The sequence below is a fragment of the Hordeum vulgare genome, chromosome 3H (genome assembly GCF_904849725.1).
Source record: "Hordeum vulgare subsp. vulgare chromosome 3H, MorexV3_pseudomolecules_assembly, whole genome shotgun sequence".
Lineage (NCBI taxonomy): Eukaryota > Viridiplantae > Streptophyta > Magnoliopsida > Poales > Poaceae > Hordeum > Hordeum vulgare.
The window spans coordinates 124,998,072-125,012,616 of record NC_058520.1 but is presented as its reverse complement, the minus strand read 5'-3'; the positions used below and the strand labels follow the sequence as shown (position 1 = coordinate 125,012,616).

General features: G+C 44.0%; 1 long non-coding RNA gene across 1 annotated transcript; it reads left to right on the top strand.

Moving 5' to 3' along the window:
• The first annotated feature begins 241 nt into the window (after nucleotides 1–241).
• LOC123439663 lies at nucleotides 242–9,345 on the top strand. Its single transcript, XR_006630129.1, has 3 exons — nucleotides 242–260; nucleotides 422–474; nucleotides 9,293–9,345. It is a non-coding gene; the product is annotated as an uncharacterized LOC123439663 (long non-coding RNA).
• Nucleotides 9,346–14,545: the final 5,200 nt, after the last annotated feature.

The following is a 14,545-nucleotide window of genomic DNA, read 5'->3' as shown; positions in this document are numbered from 1 at the left end:
AGCATTGTATGTTCTCCACCATGCTTACACCGACAGGAATTTGGAGGAGCCGTCAATGGTGGCAGTGCTTCATTTTCATGCCGACAATGGAAGTATGGAGCATGCAAGAAATATCGGGTTGGTACTCTACATTAGTCTCCTCTAAACAATGATAACCTCTGCTTGCTTTCTCATGGAAAATTCTGATGTTAACCTCTGCTTGCTCTCCTATGGAAAATTTTGTTCCAACATGCAGATTGGCATACTCCATCAACCTGTAGGTAAGGCATCAAACTATATATCTCAAATTAAGGTTTGTTTTTGGTTGGATGTAATTCACTCAACACCTTCATCTATAAATAAACCGAGGTTGCAATTATCTATCCATGCATTTCTCAATTTTATTTTTTGTTGAACATTCAAAACATCCACCTGGAAGCAGATGAGAAGAGAAGTACTTAGGGGACGATGTCGATCTTACACATTCAGCTTTGTGTATGTATAGTCTGAGTCTCATCATATTTAATTTATTTATAGCAGTTGCATAAAGAAATATAGCCCCTTGGAATCTAAATTAGCAATTGTAAAACTGATTGATACTTGTTGCTCATTCACAACAGATGTTAAATTGTTTTATTTTACAGTACATTTGGATATCGGAGTTCGTTTCAATACCTTGCAATACCACATAATCATCATTTGAAAGCTTGGTTTGTCTTTGAATTTATAGTATGTATCTTTTTAATATTTCCACCACACTGGCCTTTTACCTATTTCAGGAAGACTAAAAAGCTAAAAAATATATTAATGCCTTCAGGTAAATGCTTCTTCGCGTACCATATATGGTAGTTTGATAGAAAAAAATAAGAAAACATTAGCGAAAATTAAAATATAATTATGTTCATCAAAAGGGCAACAAATAAATGATGAGCAAACTTGTTTACTTTCTAATGTTTTTTTTCTTGATATGCTATTTCCTTTGCTGATCCTTCTCTTCTTCAAATGAACCGGCCCCCAAGCTTGATTGATTATAAAGTTTATTTCTTTGTGGCAGTTTATTTTTGGTTTTCATTGTCAAGGTTTCTTCAGTTATTCTCCTCTATGGTTATACAGATGATGGTCGGTATGCATCTAAATCATAGTATGAGTTGGAAACCCAACATATCTGGATAACTTTGTGTATGAATGAGAGAAAAGTATTTTTTTCAACTTAACCATACACTCAACAAAAAATTGCTATTTTGTCAAAGAACTAATTCTCAGCTATGGTATTTAAGCTCAGAGTTACTAACTCAATGAGGTGTATTAAGGCTGTAAATTTGGAGGTACTAATTATTTTCATATACAGAAATGTATTTGACACCTTTGAGCATCTAGAAATGTTGCAAGTGGTAGATAGCATTTGCCTTCCAATTTTTGCCTTGAGACCATGTGACTTTGAAGACAAACTGTTTAGTAGTGAATGTAGTTATATTTATGCAAGTTGGATGCTGTTGAAAATTTCTTATTTCCCTTTTTTGGGAATGAATTGTGCTTTATACTAGATGTTAGGGAAATTTTGAAACACAACGTGTATGATAGTTCTTTCTAGAATATGTAAAAAACTTTGTGTCCGAATGAATTCACAGAAAAACAGATTTGAAATTTGTTCAAGCCTAAAGAAGGTCCACATCTAAAACAAAACATCACACCCCTTTTTTAAAATAACTGACGAGTTGATGTTGTTGCACGTCATGGCGGGGACGACCATGTAGCAGCGGTGTGTGCACTGCTTGTGGTGAGCGCTGATGTGGAGGCCCCTGATCGGAAGGGACGTCACTGGAGCTGCTACGGGAGATGGTGGCGGTCCACTGATAGAGCTGGGAGCAGACATGGAGGGGCTATACCCGACTCTCTGCATAGCAGCGCTAACTTGCATAGCAGTGCTAACCTGCTGGTCCTTGAAGGTCATGGTATACATACATGCTTTGAGAAAAAAATCAGTTAGGTATGATTCTCAGTTCTAACTACCTCTGCGTGATGCAATTAAAATTTCAAATATTTATTGTTATTTCCAACTAATTTTTTCGGCTGATTGGACAATATCCGTTACTAACTTCATTCAAATGGGTTGGCAATGATCTGAGACAATTTTATAGTGTTTTACTTTATTTCTACAACTATTATCCTGTAAATATAGTTTGTTTCAATGGTTCCCCATGTTTATTTAAAATTTATCCACTGAATTTGTATGTCTGCTCACTGGGCAGTTGCTGCAACCTTTCAAGTTTCGCTCTTGCACCATTGTTTCATATTTGTATGCTCTATTTTCATGTCCAGTCATTTTGGTCTTTATATACGACTTGTGTTTGTGAGAAGTTTATTCAATCAAAGGTTTATAAGATATATTACATTGCCTTTGTTGTCTCTCATATATATGTTAGATGGATCATTATATGAAAAGCTTAACCCATATGTGGTCGCCGTCATGTTACGTGTTAAATGTAGCTCTGATATAATTATGTATGGTGCAAAATCAGGTTAGATGTTGCTCTGATATAATTATGCATACGTGTATGTACAAGTCATGCATTGAACTTGCAAAATCAGGTTAGATGTAGCTTTGATATAATTATGTACGAAGTGATATGAAGGTGCGCTCATGTCTTGCTAGATATCATGCAAGACATCATGCTTCCTCATACGTCTCCGTCGTATTTACTTGTGACAGCCCGATGCCGACGTTCCAGAAGATTCCCCTTCTATTCCATTTTTGTCGTGTGACTTATTTTATTTGTCGCATCATCATCGCATCATGCGCATCATCTACATTGCATCGGCATCTCCGTTGCCGCCCGTTTTCAAAACTTGCATCCGTTGTTGGTTGCCGGTTCACGTCGTTGTCTGTTCTGAGGCCGACCGCACACGCACGCGCCCGCGGCACCGTCGAAACCCTGTTTTAAAAGTATGCGTAAAACTTTATTTGATCGAGGTGAAACTTGGCATGCGGTCGTGATTAGTTATAGCTAGGCCGCCTGTCGAATTTCGTCGCGATCGGAGACCGTCTGGTACCCGAACGGTCGACCGTAGCGGCACCGTATTCGGTATATCGTCGGACGTTCGTCGGTGTTTTAAAAATACGTTGCCGGGTGCCCGTTTTCCCTCTCATCTCCGCCTAGCCCCTCTGCACAGTGCATCAACCCTACGCGCGCGGCTCAGTCCGAAAAAAACCTCCCGGAACCCGAACCCGAAGGTCGTGACCATTAGATCCGGATCTACCCCGTTTTACCGGAAACCGTCATCGGTTTGTCCATTGGTCTCCCCTAACATATTTAATCCCGATCGTCGATATAGATCGTAGGGTCTAAACACGTCCAACCATGTTATTTATATGCGGCAACCCTAGTCCTGGTCTGTCCCATCCAACCCAATCCCCTCGCAGCCGCCACCCGACCAGCCTCCTCCTTCCTCGGGATCTCATCCTCCCCAATCAGTGCGCTAGCCCCCTCCTCCTTGTTTTGCACCGCATCCAACCAGGAGCTATCACCTCCGAACTCAACCTTCGGCCTCCCTAGTCTGGTCCAGTGACCGGAGCCTTCCCGAGCCGCGGCCAAGCCCGTGTCACCCAGGCCAGTGCCCTGCCGCGTCGCTCTCCTCCTTCCTCTCTCTTTCTCTCATCTCTCCCTCTCGTTTTTTTTCATTTCTCTGTCAGGGAACGAGGAGAGATCAGCTGTAGGAGCCTTGCCATGGCAGACCACCTTCAACACCTTGGGATCTGAAGCTTCAACCCTAGCAGAGCCGTCGTTGCCCGACCCCGAGGCCTCCTGCGCGCCAGCTGCCGTCGCTGGCCTCCCTCGCCCGCTGGAGCCGCGCGCCTCCGGGCATCAGGTGGCCCATGCTGCTGCGCGTCGCCGTGGTCAGTGCCCCGACCTCGCCCCGTTTGAGCAGCTCCACCACAACATGTGGGATCCGGCCAGGAACTCCATGAGACCGAGTCCCGTGATCAGATTTGTGCGTCTTCGAGCTCATCCCGGTCCTCCTCTGTGTATTTTCGCCATGGGCGCCGGGCTCTGTCCCGTGAAGTGAGAAATCCCCAGATCTGAAACTATGTTGGTTCCTGGTTTCCGTTCTGGCAAGTAGTGGTTAATCTAGCGTTGTCCTTTTGTTTTTGTATGATCGCTAACAACAGTACAGTTGTTGGAGTACTTTCCCTGGTCGAGGAGGTCGTGGGATCAAATCCCATGAGTGCCAAAAATTTTGCTGGCCATGGGTTTATTTTTTTCTGTCTTGCACCCAGCTTTCTTGGGCCTATTTCATCCCTGGGACACTGCACTATGGTGCAATTCGGCCCATTATGTTTTTTTTAAACATCGTGTGATTTTTCCAATTCTCAGGGATTTTGTTAATTTCAGAAAAAGGCGTTGTTTTTCAAACGAGCGTAGTTTCTAAACCGTGCATCGGATTAAAATGATTTCAACATATAAGTTGCTTAGAATTTTCTGTAGTTTCACAAAAAACCAACTCTCATGCATAATTAGATCTGTTTAGTGTGCTGTTTGCATCGGTTTGCGTCTCGACGTGTTGAAAACGGTTTAGGACGTAACTATTTGTCCGTAGCTCCGTTGGAGTTGTGAAATTTATGTAAATGGACCAGCACGTCGCGTAGCATCACGTGAACCACTTTGTTTTGCTGTTTAACAAACTTAAAATGTGATTAGTTCAGATCTGGACAGAATTGTAAATTAACATGTGAGGTCGTTTCGGAGATGCTATATGACATTTCTGACCTCATTTAAAATGCCTAGATAGGTAGTTTAATTGCGCTTCACCTCTTGCCATGTTTAACCACATTTAATATTGCCGTGTATCTAATCGGGATAGAACTAAATAAATAAACGTGGAGTTTCGTCAATATGCAACTCGTTGCATATCGAGCTTCACTTAATGTGTAGTGTTGGATTGTTGTGATTGTCATGCCTTGCATTAGACCGTTCATGCATCATATGTGCCTTGCATCGTGTGGTGAATCCGTGTGTTGATTTGTGTTTCCGGTTTGCTTTGTCTCGATAGAGTTCCGCAACGTGCCGGATTGTGAGGACCCGTTCGACTACGTCAGTTCGTCTGCTTCACGGAGGCATTCTTCTTCCAAGCGGGATCTCAGGCAAGATGATCATTTCCCCAGATACCATTACTATCATTGACATGCTAGTTTTATCGCTTCTATCGATTATGTCTCGTTGCCTACCACATGTTAAATATCAGCCTCTCAACAATGCCATGATTACCTTCAACCTGTTCGACCTAGCAAACCACTGATTGGCTATGTTACCGCTTGCTTTACCCTGTGTTAGCGTTGCTAGTTGCAGGTGCAGATGCTTCCATGTGAAAACATGGGTTCCTTGTTATATCACCATATTAAATGCTATTTAATTTAATGCAGCTATATACTTAGTAAAGGTGGAAGGCTCGGCCTTTTCTAGCCTGGTGTTTTGTTCCACCTTTGCCCCCTTAGTTTCCGGCTACCGGTGTTATGTTCCATAAATGAGCGCTCCTAACACGATCGGGGTTGTTATGGGGACCCCCTTGATAATTCGTTTTAGATTAAAGCTGGTCTGGCAAGGCCCAACTTTGGTACTACATTTGCCTAATCACCTAATAAAATTGCATAGGGACTTCCCGGGCCCCGGGGATAATTTAATCAACCCCCGGGCCAATGCTCCTCATGAGTGTTGGGCCCACCTGAGCGATGTTCGGCGCCCCTCTGGTCACCAGGAGGTTTAGCGATCCTGACGTCTAGCTCATCCGCCGTGTCCTGAGAACGAGGTACGCGACTCCTATCGGGATCGTCGACACGTCGGGCGGCCTTGCTGGATTAGTTTTACCTCTGATGAGATATCTTGTGCATCGGGATTCCGGTGATGCTTTGGGTAATCTCAGAGTTGAGGTTTTCCACTAGGGAATCCGACGAGATCGCGAGCTTCGTGATTGAGGATTTCTATGCGGCTTGTGGTAATTTGTGATGGACTAGTTGGAGCACCCCTGCAGGGTTAAATCTTTTCGGAAAGCCGTGCCCACGGTTATGTGGTAACGTGGAAACTTTGTTTAACACTGGTTCTAGATAACTTGAAGTTAACTTAATTAAAACTTTCCAACTGTGTGCGTAACCGTGACTGTCTCTTTCGTGAGTTCCTTCTCCGATCGAGGACACGGTGGGGTTATGTCTGATGTAGGTAGGTGTTCAGGATCATTCATTTGATCATCAGTAGTTCACGTTCGTTATGCGTAGATCTTCCCCCTCTTATTTCTTGCACTCGTAAGTTAGCCACCAAATATATGCTTAGCCGCTGCTGCAATCTCACCACTTAACCATACCTCACCCATTAAGCTTTGCTAGTCTTGATACCTTTGGAAATGAGATTGTGAGTCCCCTGTGGCTCACAGATTACTACAACACCAGTTGCAGGTACAGGTTAAGGTTACTTGACGCGAGCGCGTTGACTGTTCATTTGGAGTTGCTTCTTCTTCTTCTTCTTCTTCTTCATCGATCTAGGATGGGTTCCAGTCCGGCAGCCTGGGATAGCAAGGATGGACGTCGTTCTTCTTTTGTCGTTTGTTTTCGTCCGTAGTCGGACCCTGCTCTTACTCTTGATGATTATGTAATGTACTGATGTGACTCTGATGTAGCTTGTGGCGAGTGTAAGCCAATTCTTTATATATCTCTCCTTTTCAGTACATGTACTTGTAACGAAATCCATTCTTACGACACGACGAGATGCGTTTCTATCCCTGACGAGGCCCCCGTGCCAAATTGAGGATAGGGTCGCATCTGGGTGTGACACTACTTTTCCAAACTCTTTTGCCCTTGTTTTGGACTCTAATTTGCATGATTTGAATGGACTCTAATTTGCATGTTTTGGACTAACGCCGTTTTCAGCAGAATTGCCATGGTGTTGTTTTTGCGCAGAAATAAAAGTTCTTAGAAGGACCTGGAACTTTATGGGGATTTTTTGTAGAATATATGAAAAATACTGGCGCAAGAATCAACCGGAGGGATGGAGCTGAGAGCCCACAAGCCCACCAGGCACGGGGCCCCCTGGCTGTGCGTGGTAGGCTTGTGGGGCCCACGTTGCTCCACCGCCTCCAATATCAGCTCTATTTAGTCTCTTTCGTCTGGAAAAAAATCAGGGAGAAGAGTTCATCGCGTTTTACGATACGGAGGCGCCGCCACCTCCTGTTCTTCGTGTGGAGGGCAGATCTGGAGTCCGTTCTGGGCTCCAGAGAGGGGAGATCATCGCCATCGTCATCACCAACCTTCCTTCATCGCCAATTCCATGATGCTCTTCACCGTTCGTGAGTAATCTCATCGTAGGCTTGCTGGACGATGATGGGTTGGATGAGATCTATCATGTAATCGAGTTAGTTTTGACGGGGATTGATCCCTAGTATCCACTATGTTCTGAGATTGATGTTGCCACTACTTTGCCGTGCTTAATGCTTGTCACTAGGGCCCGAGTGCCATGATTTCAGATTTGAACCTATTATGTTGTTAACAATATATGTGTGTTCTTGATCCTATCTTGCAAGTTGTAGTCACCTACTATGTGTTATGACCCGGCAACCCCGGAGTGAAAATAGCCGGAACTACTCCCGGAGATGACCATAGTATGAGGAGTTCATGTATTCACTAAGTGTTAATGCGTTGGTCCGGTTCTTTATTAAAAGGAGAACCTTAATATCCCGTAGTTTCCATTAGGACCCCGCTGCCACGGGAGGGATGGACAATAGATGTCATGCAAGTTCTTTTCCCTAAGCACGTATGACTACATACGGAATACATGCCTACATTACATTGACGAACTAGAGCTAGTTACATATCTCTCGAGGTTATAACTGTTGCATGATGAATAACATCCGGCATAATCATCCATCACCGATCCAATGCCTACGAGTTTTTCCTACTGGTCCTTGCTACGTTACTTTGCTGCTACTACTGTCATTGCTACTATTGTTACTTTGTCGCTATTGCTGTCACTTTTGCTACTGGTTACTGTTGCTACTATTGATTTCACACTACTTTGCTACTGATACTTTAATGCAGATACTAAATCTTTCAGGTGTGGTTGAATTGACAACTCAACTGCTAATACTTGAGAATATTCTTTGGCTTCCCCTTGTGTCGAATCAATAAATTTGGGTTCAATACTCTACCGTCGAAAATTGTTGCGATCCCCTATACTTGTGGGTTATCACTTCCATATCAGGTAAAGGTGCACATCATTGACACCATTGATGCACGATCACTAATTTTTCCCCATCTTTGGATGTTCCACTGAACATTTAGATTTTTATTGACCATTTTTGTACATAACTATGTATTTTCTTTAGCGATAATTAGTTGAATCCATTATAGTTTGAAATGATCTATATGGAGGTCATATTGTTTATTAGGGAATTACTCCCCTGGTGAAGTGGTGGGTATTATCAATGATGTTGCATTTTAAGGTAGTGGTCAACATGCTAGCTAGGATAAATTGTTAGGAGCACATCGTAGTTTTGGGCTATTACTGTAGAAATTCATGGTATTATCCTTGCTATGACCGTTGTGATGTATTTGCATTGCTGCATAAATTCATGGAGTGACTCATATTTTCTAACTCATTTTACATGTATGCTTGTAGGAAGAAATTAAGATGTCATGGGAAGCTATATTTATGTACGGATCAATGTATGGGATTTTCAAGTGATTTATGTTCTATGTATTTTTCTTAACACATTCGAAAGACAACCACGAATGGATGCCTTTGTCTCCTCTGCCCATCAATTACTCCCTCGTTCCTAAATATAAGTCTTTTTACAGATTCCACTAAGGGACTACATACGAAGTAAAATGAGTGAATCTACACTCTAAAGTGTGTCTATATACATTTGTATGTAGTCTTTTAGTGAAACTTCTAAAAAGTCTTATATTTAGAATCAGAGGAAGTATTAAATAGATCGTGCTCAACAAATGTGAAGAAACTGAACTCGCCTTCTTTGCCCCTTCTGTAGGTAAAACCTGCCCTCTTTTTCAGGCCCCCTCTCGAGTATGGGACATGTGTTACTGCAACAATGACACAACTATTAACCTAAAGGTGCATGTCAGTACCTCCAAAAGGAAAAAAATCAATAAAATTGTTCTTTCATGATGCTAATCATTTTCATACAAACTACTATGGTTTGCTTGTCCTTTGGGTTTTGCATGGTGTCCATTCCAGAACCTCCATGGAATAATGAACATTTTAAATTCCTACTATTTTGTTACGATTTTGAAGCTTTAATTGTTGAATTCTTTTAGGTTAATAGTAAGCTCGAGATGAAACTTTTGGCGGAGATACAATTTTGATATACAACTTTACTTGGCTTTTAATCCATGTGGTAATGTCATTAGCGTACATGATATTTTACGCATACTATACACTGTTCTCTCACGACAATTGATTAGTTTCTAAGTACTCCCTGTGTAAACTAATATAAGAGTGTTTAGATAACTAAAATAATGATCTAAATGCTCTTATATTAGTTTACGAAGGAAGTACTAATCTTCTTTTGGTTCAGGTACAGAATTATGTGATGATGGAGGATGGAATTGTCCTTCAAAGAATTGTTTAATGAACTAAAAATTAGAAACACCATGTCTTGTTCATGTGCCAAATCAGCATTGCAATGCGCTGAATCATGTGTGGCATCCGCCCATGTTGATTAATGGAACCTTTGATAATCAGTATATGCATGCATCACCTATGATAATTAATATATGTCTGGTACAATATTTGTCCATGTGTTGTATCGTGACGCCTTTGATTTAATTGTACGCTAATCATACACGCAAATGCGTACGATCAAACTCAAGGACTCACAGAAAGATATCACAACACAACTCTAGACACAAATAAAACATACAAGCTTCATATTACAAGCCAGGGGCCTCGACGGCTAGAATACGGAAGCTCGATAAACACACGAGTCAATGGAAGCAACAATATCTGAGGAAAAACATTAAACATGGGGTGCCTTAGAGAAGGCTAGCACAAAAGATACAATGATCGAACGGGGCGAGGCTTCCTGCTTGGGAACCTCCTAACTACTCCTGGTCTTCAGCGGCCTCCACGTAGTAGGCACCCTCGGGGTAGCAATCGTCGTCGGCGAGATGCTCCATCTCCTCGGCTCCATCATCTGGTCGCAGCAACGGATCAAGGGGACAAAGGGGGAGCAAAGCAACGGTGAGTACTCATCCAAAGTACTCGCAAGACTTATATCAGAACTATGTTAAGTATGCATCAGTATCAAAGAAAGGGGGTTATATGTGTGGACTGACTGCAGCAATACAAGAATAGAGAGAGAAGGCCTAGTCCTATCGAAGACTAGCATCTTCAGGGGGTCTTGCAGCAATAGACGAGAGTAGAGCAGGGTAACACAATTAATAGTCATATTGTTGCAGCAATATTAATATGAGGTCACGCCCAGAGATCCTTCCTCGACTCTCTACGAGGAAGAAATCCCAGGGCAACAATTCCAGTTAAGTAACAGTTGTAGTTATATAAGATCAGGGCACAACTCCAAGTTGTCCTGTAACCGTGGACACGACTATTCGAATAGATAAGTTCTTCCCTTCAGGGGCGCACAACATATTCCCGACGCGCTCGATAACACTTCAGCTGGACAGACTTTTCTGGGTCATGTCCGGCCTCGGAATATCGACACGTCGCAGCCCCGCCGGTCTAACTCCTAAGCACAAAGGGGTCGTGGGCCCACTTGCCCTCTGCCCTCCTGTACGATGCAAGGGCAGCCGATGTCAGTCCTAGCACCCCTTAATCACAAGCGCGATGCATCTTGGGACCACTCGGGCATGTGGCGCTCCATTGTTCACGTCTGAAGAGCTTCGGCTGATACCGCGACGTCGAGTACCCATAATTCTTCCCACACAGACGGTTATTGCGTAATAAGGCCTTCCGACCAACCCATATCAAATACCCAAATCCATTATCATTTTAATTAAGCCATCGACACATCCACACAGGAATCCACCCGCCTAACATCTATTCATCAAAGATCCCAGTAACATGGTCAAGTAACTATGTGGTTGTAACATCGGGGGGAATCCGAGGTATCACCCTCGTTGCATTCCGAATAATGTAATTGTCAAGGTGGACTTAGAGGAATCACCCTCGAGGGTCCCACACTTGAGGGGTTGCACGACAGAGACATCGTCAAAAGTGGTGAAGGAAGAATCATCCTCGATAACCACGACCGACTAGCTATACTACAGAGATATCATCCTGAGTACTTCGCGAGGTGTCACCCTCGTTACCCGATAGTATCTCTGTAGCGCCACACAACTAAGGGGGGTGTAAGTGTGGTGTTGGTTTTGGCTCGTCGATCAGGGATCAAGACTTGATGACAAAGCGGGGCAACTGGACTAAGGGGTCAGAGGGGATGACTGCTCCACCTATACTAAACAGTTTAAAAGTGCAGTACACAAAGTAGCAGTTCATCAAAAACAGGCTATGCATCAGATATAGGAGCTAACTACAACAATAGCAAAATTCTAATGCAAGCAGGAGGAAGAAAGACATAGGCGATATATGGATGATCAAGGGGGTTTGCTTGCCTTGTTGCTCTGCAGCAAAGGGCTGGTCGTCAGGAGGGTAGATGTACCCGGCAGCAGCGTCAGTCTCGGGGTCTACCGATAAGAAGAGGGGGGAAGAAACAATAAATAACAGCAACAGGTGCAACACTAAGCATGACATGGCAATATGTAGGCTAGGCATGAGCTAATCGCAGCAACACATGTCGCAGACGGGGCGGAAGAATATCTGACGATATTTTCCGGGTCTCTGGCTACTACGGGCCAGATGAAAAATGATGGAAAAGTTCCATGTTTGCTATGCTAGAAACGCGTGACAAACGAATGGACCGCGTATCCGAGTTCGTCTCGTTCTCCTGATCAACTTTCATGTTGAAAAAAAATTCATCTGAGCTACGGTTTATTTTACATTAATTTTTAAAGTTTTATTAATATTTAGGAATTAAAAACAAATTTAATTAATTCAATTAAATGCAATTATGACATCAGCATGATGTCATGCTGACGTCAGCAGTTGACTGATCAAACTGACCTGTGGGTCCCATGTGTCATAGACACAATTTTTAATTAGGTTCAATTATTAATTGATCAGATTAATTTAGTGGGGACCCACGTGTCTTATTCTAATAGGATAATTATTTATCTATATTAACATATTACTAATTTATCTATTTAATTAATTAACTAATTAATTAAATAATATATCTAATTAATTATTTATTTTATTAATATAAATATATATATATATATATATTTATTTTTATTTTTATGTTTTTATGGGGTACCCCATCTGTCATTTGGTGGGAGTGGTGGGGCCCTATTGTCATTGGGACAGCGAGCCCACACATACGCTGCACGCACACACATCCATACCACTAATTCATACATACCACATATACATATATTCCATATACATGCACACATATTTCATACATATCCATACATATATTTGCATACATACACATATACATACATTAATTTCTTTTATTTTTATTTTCTTTACATCTCTTTTCTCTCTCTCTCTCATCTCTCTGCTCAACTCACTGACATCTCTCTCAACAGAGAGAGAGGAGGCAACCTCCACCTCCTCATACAGGAGATCAACGATGTCGGGACGAGGCGATGAACGTCGGAATGGAACCGGAGAATGAAGGGGATGGAGAGGGGGCGTTCTCACCCATGTTGTAGGGGGCGGGGTCGGCGAGGCTCGATGGAGCTGTTGAGGAGGAGGATGGGGACGAGACGAGGAGGAGCGGCTGGTGGTTCGGTGGAGGCGGCGCGGTGAGGGAGGATCCGGTGGAGGGGGCGACAAGGGGCCGATTCCGGTGGCGCGGGGCGGTGTCGGCGTCGAGGTGCCCCGGGGCGGGGCGGATCCGGCGTGGTGGAGCCTGGGGCGACAGGGTGAGGCGGTGGCGCAGTCGGTCGGTGGGAGGAGGGCCGGCGCGAAGTGGTGAGGGGAGGAGCGGCGGGGCCAGGGAGATGGGGGTGAGGGCACCGGTGGGGGAGCGCTGGTGAGGGCATGGGCAGGAGGCTGACGGGGGGGCTCGCATGGGGAGGACACAAGTAGCGACGTGATCTGGGGGGAAGCGAGAGCGAGGGAGGCGCCGTGGGGTCTAGGGCGTGGGGCTCGATCCCCTCGTGGGATCAGTGGGGAGGGAGCTGCGTGGGGGTTAGTGGGGGATACGGGGCGAGGTGGGATGGCCCTGGCGGCGCCAGGTGGGGAAATGGGGAGGGGCTGGCGCTCGGTTAGGGTTCCCCTGGGGTCTTATACCCCTAGGCGGATGGGTTGTGGGTGTTGGGCTATTTGGCCCAGTTGGCCGTGGCCTTTCTGGTTTTTTTAATAAATAGTTTCTGTTTAATTATATAAAGGTTTTAAATAATTTCAAAAATGACCGATTTCACTTTATAAATTATTAAGGAATATTTGTAACTCATCCGACATTTTTATTTTATCATTCGAAAACTTTTCTCGTTTGACTTATTTTTAAATTTTGAATTTGACTCGGTTTCGACTAACACGAGATCAACGATAGAAATCACGGTGACGTGACATCATTAGCGTCGGATCATCGTAGCTTAATTACATACATTACTGTAGCAAAAGTTGAGAATGTCACATGTATTTAATTTGTAAAGTCAATGTGTGTAGCACAATGAAACGTAAGAGGTTTAAGTGGTCCATCAACAATGGTCCCAACGCAATGGGGTTGGAAGGGGGTCAAAACTCATCAAGTTTTAAGTATATATATGCATTCAAAAAAATTACTAGGCCCGTAGGAATGCACGGGCATTCTACTAGTGTGTACTAATATCAAAAGCATGAGCGGGGTTTGATCCAACAACATCAACCCTAAGATTGGTTGCATCTAACAGTCTTATCTAATGTTGTATCTTATTCGTGTAATCATAATCATTAAACACCATGATCCAACGCTTAAGATCGCTCTAATGAGTATGCATGCCTGTAAAATCCACTAAAATTACGCCAAAAACTACTCGCACGATGTCGCTGCTCTTGATGGGAGAGTAGAGGCTGGGCGGGGATGTCGGCAATAAGCCACAGCGGGCTGAGTCGCGCGTGTTTGTGTGCCTGCACTGGGCGCGTCGGGTCCAGCCCGTGATGGGTTCGGATGTGTGAGTGCATACCCAAGGGCGTGTATGTGTGTCAGCGCGTGTGTGTGCGTGCGCTGGTGTTAGTAGGCACAAGCTGCGGGTATGTCATCTCGTCGGGCAGAGGACCTCTTCGTGTTTGAACGTGTGCGTGCGAGTCGAGTGCACGATCGGGGAGCGCGGGACATGGGGGTGCGTGAGTGGGAGCGTTTGGAGCGAGGCGCGGCGTGTGAGGGCGCGCGCGTATATAACCTGCTCCGCCCACAGATTGTAGCGGTGGGGTGATCGAGTTCGTGCTCGAAGAAAAATAGAAAACATCGTCGGTGCGGCAAGGTGTTTGAGCGCCCGGAAAAC